The sequence below is a fragment of the Schistocerca cancellata genome, chromosome 6 (assembly GCF_023864275.1).
Source record: "Schistocerca cancellata isolate TAMUIC-IGC-003103 chromosome 6, iqSchCanc2.1, whole genome shotgun sequence".
Lineage (NCBI taxonomy): Eukaryota > Metazoa > Arthropoda > Insecta > Orthoptera > Acrididae > Schistocerca > Schistocerca cancellata.
This window is the reverse complement of record NC_064631.1, coordinates 343,064,449-343,072,220: the sequence shown is the minus strand read 5'-3', so window position 1 is coordinate 343,072,220 and position 7,772 is coordinate 343,064,449.

Genomic DNA, 7,772 nt, shown 5'->3' with positions numbered 1-7,772 from the left:
TTTATTATTCCATAGTAAATTTTATACTAGCATGGGTAGAATTCAAATGCTCAAAAAATCGATGTATATCATCCATTCCATGCGGGCAGACCATGTTCCTCCAGAAGACCGTTGGTTTAAAACTTGCTGAGTCCAGTAACCTGTCCTCGAAGTCTTTCATGAATAAATTAGCTAACAGAGGGGGATAGAGGGCTTCCCATAGCAACGGCATTAATCTGCTCATAAAATTCACCATTAAACCGAAATTAAGATGATAAAAGCACATGTTCAAATAACGCCGTAATATTCTTATCAAAATGTTGGCCAATAAGAGATAAAGAGTCCTTTAAAGGTACCTAGTTGTATAATGATACCACGCCAAAGGTAGCAAGCACATCCGTACTATTAAGCCTGACACTACTAGATCTCTGTATAACATCCATAGAATTAAAACTGTGATGACAACATTTTCCTACCAATGGTATTAATAAGGAAGCTAAATATTTGGCAGAAAATACGTTGGCGAACCAATAGTGCTCTTTAGAATGAGATTATCACTCTGCAGCGGAGTGTGTGCTGATATGAAACTTCCTGGCAGATTAAAACTGTGTGCCCGAACGAGACTCGAACTCGGGACCTTTGCATTTCGCGGGCAAGTGCTCTACCATCTGAGCTACCGAAGCACGACTCACGCCCGCTCCTCACAGCTTTACTTCTGCCAGTGTCTCGTCTCCTACCTTCCAAACTTTACAGAAGCTCTCCTGCCTACCTTGCAGAACTAGCACTCCTGAAAGAAAGGATATTGCGGAGACATGGCTTAGCCAGAACCTGGGGGATGTTTCCAGAATGAGATTTTCACTCTGCAGAGGATTGTGCGCTGATATGAAACTTCCTGGCAGATTAAAACTGTGTGCCCGACCGAGACTCATTCTGGAAACATCCCCCAGGCTGTGGCTAAGCCATGTCTCCGCAATATCCTTTATTTCAGGAGTGCTAGTTCTGCAAGTTTCGCAGGAGAGCTTCTGTAAAGTTTGGAATGTAGGAGACGAGATACTGGGAGAAGTAAAGCTGTGAGGAGCGGGTGTGAGTCGTGCTTCGGTAGCTCAGATGGTCAGTCTGCCGCCGGCAGTGCTGCGAGGCGGTCACGCGCCAGAGCGCTGCGGGCGAGGCGCGCACGGTGTGTTTGTGTTTACTTCGGCCGCTGTAAGTGCCGTTTTCCTTCTAGACCACCATGGCGCACAACTATCGAAAGAAGACATTACGTTTCAACTTTTGTTCCGACTTCGCCCGACCCAAGGCCCTGGAGGTAGAACGATTTATACGCGATGAAGTTAAAATACCGCCAACGGATCTAATTGGTATCCACTTGTCCATAGTTAGCAGTACCGTCTACGTCAAAATGATCAACGATGCGGCGTGCGACAAGGTGCTTCAAGAGGCAAAACGTGGACTGCGCTTCTGCCATTCCGACGGCAACGTCGGACCCGTTACCGTCGATCACGCAGGTCTCGGCACACGGACGATAAGGATCTTCGAACTGCCGTTCGAACTACCTGCAGACGTCGTCATCGAGGCGCTCCGTCCCTATGGCAACGTTCTGGAACATGTTGCCGAACGATGGGTCCAATTTCAGACCTATCCAGTTTTAAACGGAGTTAGACAGGTCCGCATCGAGTTGCAGAAACACGTGCCTTCCTATCTACGTATCGGAGGCTGCCGTGCCATTATAATGTACGACGGCCAACCTCGGACCTGTTCCGGTTGCGGGAAAGAAGGTCACCTACGGTCTGAATGCATTCAACGACGTGTCGCGCAGCTCCCGTTGTCGGAAGCGTCCGTCACACCCACGATGACCGCCCTACCGGTCACTTACGCAGCGGCTCTCGCCACGTCTACAGTTTCGTCCAGTCCGTCGCCCGGTCCTTCCGGTCGGCACGTCCCACCGTCCCAGTCACCAACGGACGGTGCAGACGTCCCACCTGATACCCTTGCTGCCGAACAGGCTCCCGCACCGGACGCTGAGGAGACCAGTACATCTTCACAACACCTGTTTGACAATTTCATTGTACCCACCGACGCCTTCGAACCAGGTCGACGCTCCTCCTTGCCGTCGTCCGACACTGAGGAACACGTGCGCAAACAACGCTCGCCACGTAGGCGCAAACGCCGTCGCCGTTCACCCACGGGCTCTCAGAGCATTGCCACCCGCGACGACGAAGACGACACCCAAGCAGCCGACATTTCCACGCAGAGGTCGGCGGACAACTTTCACGATGAACAAGACGTTTCGCAGGACGGGACCACTATGGAGGTCGCCACGCACAATGTAACGATCGGTGAGCCGGTTGAGACGCCTGTCTCCCCGCCGACAACTCCAGATCTCTCTCACCACGACGCAATTCCCATGGACATTGGACAGACCCACGGCACAGGAGCATGGGCCGACGACATTGAGGAAGGTACGCCCCCTCCTCCGGATGAGTTACCTCCGCCGGACGAGGCAGCCTGTTAACATCAAAAGCGAGGCATTGCAGCTGATGGGACGGGACTTCCGGTCGGTGCCCTCCTCTTACTTCCCTCGGTGATGGTAGATGCGCGTCCACCACCACTGAAACAAACATACCGGTTTGCCACACTGAACATCAACATGATCGGCACTGCACCCAAGCTGCAACTCCTATGTGACATGCTTCGGGCCTCCGACGTCGACGTCGCCCTTCTTCAGGAAGTACGCGTTGCCACACTACCACCAGTCTACGGCTACGACTCATACACGTCCACATGTGATCAATCAGGGCGTGGAGTGGCTTTCTACATACGCGAAGGAATCCCACTCACGGACACGACAACCCTTCCCTGTGGAAGAGGCATGGCTGTTACCATCTTCGACACGCGCGTCATCAATATCTACGCTCCGTCTGGCTCCACGAACCGTCGGCAGCGGTCCACTTTCTTCGGACATGACGTGGCGCCCCTGTTTTCTGGACGCTATGATCGCCTTATCATGGGAGGCGATTTCAACTGTGTCCTCCATCCGCAGGACCAAGTGCCTGGTTATTCGCCATGCCCGGCGCTGCTCACATTAATCGAAGATTTTCATCTAGTGGACGTTTGGGAGAAAATTCATGGCAATACCCCCGGTTTTACCCATTATACAGCACATTCTGCGAGCAGACTGGACCGGTTATATGTCTCTGCTCACCTCGGCAATGAAGTCGCCCAAGCTGAACGATGGCCCCTTGCATTTTCGGACCATTGCGCCGTCATTTGCTCCCTGGCTCTGCCACCTCAATCGGTGTGGCGCAGCAGAGGTTACTGGAAGCTTAATACCTCCCTCCTTAATGATCCACACTGCCGACAATGTATTGCCACTACATGGGCGTCTTGCGAAAGACGCCTTCCGCAGTACACATCCACGTTCCATTGGTGGCTCAAATGTGCCAAACCTGCGATCAGAAAGGCCTTCATACAATGTGGCAAGGAAGCAGCAGCATGGCATCGAGACACCACAAATTTTCACTACGCCGTCCTCCGTGAGCTCGATGCGCTCCCTCCATCACCTGACACCCATAGGGAACGACAGCGTACTAAAGCTCGTCTCCTCTCTCTTCAACGTGCACGACTGCATGGTGTCGTGGTGCGTTCCCGACGACAAGACCTCCTCCACGACGAAACCCCATCCACAATCCATGTCGCATCCGACCATAGTCGTCGACGTCGGCTTTTCGTCCCCAACATCACGACCTCCGATGGTGTTCACCACACAACACAGGCGGCAGTCGTGTCCGCCTTTGCTGAACATTATCGCCAATTTTATGACGATGAACCGATGGCGACGCCCATTCCTGATGATCTCCGTCCTTCCCCTGCTCGGACCCTCACCGTAGCGGAGTCAACGTCCATGATGTCTGCAATCACCGCAGAAGAGGTGGTAGATGCGATCAACAAAGGGGCCAAGAACAAATCACCCGGACCAGATGGTCTCCCGGTGGAGTTTTACCGGGCGTTCACCACGTTAATGCTTCCTCGCTGGACGGAAATGATTCAGGAACTCTTTACTCCGTCCTTCCCAATTCCACCTGAATTCGTCACTGGCATTGTTCTACCTGTGCCTAAACCGAAGGGAGGGTCTCATGTCTCTGCATATCGCCCCCTTACACTACTGAATGCAGACTATAAAATCTATGCACGCCTCTTAGCAGCGCGCATACGCACCGTCTTACCTACGGTCCTTTCACCTGAGCAGACTGCACGTGGTTGTGGGGCCACCTTACAAACAGCCCTAGGGGAATGCCGTGACCTCATTGCACTGGCGTCGGTTTGTCGCCTTCGTGCAGCACTGGTATCCGTCGATTTCGCGAGTGCCTTTGATCGCGTTCGACACCCATTCCTCCTCATGGTGGCGACACGTATGGGGTTCCCATTGCCTTTTGTCGATGCCATTCGCCGGTTACTACTTCCCGCGGTCTCGATGGTACAAGTCAATGGGAGGCTTGTAGGACCGATTCCTATACGCCGCTCTGTGCGTCAAGGATGCCCTATGTCTACTCTACTATATGCCATTGCACTTGAGCCCCTCATCACTGGACTTACCTCTAGACTGCAGGGCCTCACTTTGCGTGACCACACCTTTTACTGTAGGGCTTATGCGGACGATCTCCTCTTTCTCACCTGCTCCTCCACGGAACTCAATGACGCCATCCAATGGATCCACCAGTATGGACGTCTTTCTGGTAGCATTCTTAATGTCCGTAAATCGACTATGATGCACATTGGGCGCGGCCTCCCGGCTATGGTGCCGACCCCACTCCCAGTCAGTGCCACCCTTCGTTACTTGGGTATCGAATTTACGAGCTCCACACACCGCACAGTGGCCCTGGCTTACCGGCGGCTTTTGCAGTCGATTCGGCACCATGTCCGCGGTCAAGTGCACCGTAACTTAAACCAACTCCAACGTGTGTCCTATGTCAACATCTATGTCGCCCCTAAACTGGTACACGTCGCCCAGATCCTCCCAATGCCGTTACTCCTTGGCCGCCGCATCCAATCAGCCTTTGGATATTTCGTGTCAGCAGGGGCACTTTTCAAAGTCCGCTACAACACGCTAACACTGCCTCCTGCAAAAGGTGGCCTCGGACTCATCAACGTGCGGGCACGCTCTTCTGCACTCTTTGTCCACACTCTGTTGCGGCACTGGCAGGGGCCGGTCCCGTCCTTAACACGCAGTCTCTTAGATATCCTCCGACCAGCTTCTCTCGATCCACCGATCAATGTGGCACCTATTTCTCCATTATTGTACTACGTCGCCAATTGTTTCATAGAACTCAGCTACGTTCGGGCCGATCTTCCAGTCACCCGTCCTCCCCGAACAAAAGATTATTATCGTTTGTTTATGCTGTCCAACCCTTGCGACCCCATGGTGCTACAGCATCCTGACATTAACTGGCGCACGGTTTGGGGGTGTGTGCATGCACCCTTTTTACCGTCGTCTGTGTCTGCACTCTGGTATGTTTTAGTCTATGGCAAATTCCCGACTAATAGTCGACTTTATCGCATAGGACTGGCCACCTCCCCACTCTGCCCTAACTGTCAGCTCGAAGACACCGACGAGCACCGTCTTACGTGCCCCCTGAAACAAAACGTATGGCTCCTCATCCAACGAATCGTGGGCTTTTACCTCCGTGCCCCGCCAACGACGGTAACCCCGGATCTCCTGTTGTTGCCCCAGACATTTCACTACCCTCTTGCTAAGCACCATACCCTAATCTGGTTTCGAGGACAGGCTTTAGAATATCTCTTTCAGAGTGGTCCGCATACAGTCCTTGACTTCTGGTACAAAGTTGTGACCGCGCATAGCACCCTCACCCGCAAACCATCTTACCGACAAACTTTTGCCGGTTATCTCCGCAGCGTCTTCCTTGACCCCCCTCAAAGTTGGGGTGTACCATGCCTACCTGTCACATGATGCAACACCCTTATCCGCGTTCTCATGCATCGACCAAAAACAAACACCAATTTAAAAAAAAATAAAAAAATAAAAAAAAGCAAGGAAGAAGACAGAATATGTTATATTTTGTTGTATTTCATGTTTTTCTTTTTTAATATTTTTTTGTTTAACTAACAGTCATTTGTATATTTTTAAATGGTACCTTGAAGAACTCTTGCATAGTGAATATATATATACTTTTATTTTGTTCAATACAAATTTTTAAACAAAAACAAAAAAAAAAAGGAAAACAGGATATGTTCTATTTTGTTGTATTTCATGTTATTCTAATAATTTGTTTACCTAACACTCATTTGTATATGTTTAACTGGTACCTTGAAGAACTTTTGCTTTGTGTATATATATATGTACTCTCCGTTTGTTCAATAATAAAAAAAAAAAAAAAAAAAAAAAAAAAAAAAAAAAAAAAAAAAAAAAGATGGTAGAGCACTGGCCCGTGAAAGGCAAAGGTCCCGAGTTCGAGTGTCGGTCGGTCACACAGTTTTAATCTGCCAGGAAGTTTCAATAGCGCTTTTTGTAGGCCTCATGGACTAGTCCTCTAGACGCTTATTCTCATCTGTCTACCTTTAACCTTCTTATTACTTCCTTTGGTAGAGATGAAGCATTCAGCAAGGAAGCACTCCTTATTGTCACCTTATTGGTAATATCTTTGTTAATCTTCCGGTATTCACCAGAACTCAATAGAACACATATCATTTCCTTGTGGACTTCCTGAGGTAAAAGGACGGTAGCATTACCTTTCGCAGCACGTAGAACGACTGTGTCACAGACCATAGGTGTACTTAAGACATTAGTGCATAGGGCGCAATGTATATCGGATAAAGATAATTTGCAAGAAGAGCTCACATACCCTCAAGAGCTTTCTCAAAGCGAATGGACTACCTCCGCAAAAAATTCTTAGAGCATTCAATGAAAAACATAGAATGCAACCATGTGATGGGGGATAAGACATTAATTCCTTCAGATTAAGTTCGTTTTTGCCGTATTTGAGTGTTCTTTCCTCGAAGATATGCCGTAGTTTTGAGAAACACTGTGTTAAGGTGATCTTCCGTCCACCTCGAACATTGCAGCTTTACTCGGCTCTGTAAAGGACGATTTACTGCATCGTAAAGTGGGTGTGTATCAGATTTCTTTGTGGAAATTGTGAGAAGTCTTAGCCGCGCGGGATTAGGCGAGCGGTCACGGGCGCTGCAGTCATGGACTGTGCGGCTGGTCCCGGTGCAGGTTCGAATCCTCCCTCCGGCATGGGTGTGTGCGTTTGTCCTTAGGATAATTTAGGTTAAGTAGTGTGTAGGCTTAGGGACTGATGACCTTAGCAGTTAACTCCCATACGATTTCACACATATTTTAAGATTTTGTTGTTGTTGTTGTTGTGAAGTCATACACAGGTCAAACAACACGTACCGTTCATGAGAAATGTGTGGAGTATCGTTGATACACGCGCTTATCACAGTCAGACAAGTCAGCTGTGGCCGAACATTGTATTGATATAGGGCATTGCATGATTTACAGTAATGTGAAGATTTTAACATCCACCTCCTCCATTTGGGATTCTGTTTTCAAGGAAGCTATAGAAGTTAGATTAGCTAGTAAAATAATAAATAGAGATAATGGTTTTAATTTTGACAAAGTATCGAATGTCAGTACGCCATCGCCACAGGCGGCATATGTGTAAACGTATAACTTTGCCGCTGACCAGCGACTGTGACTCGCATGCGCAGTATCGCCGTGGTGGAACATGTAAGACCGCACTTGGCATCTTCTCGTCAGTCTTGTGACTCACTCT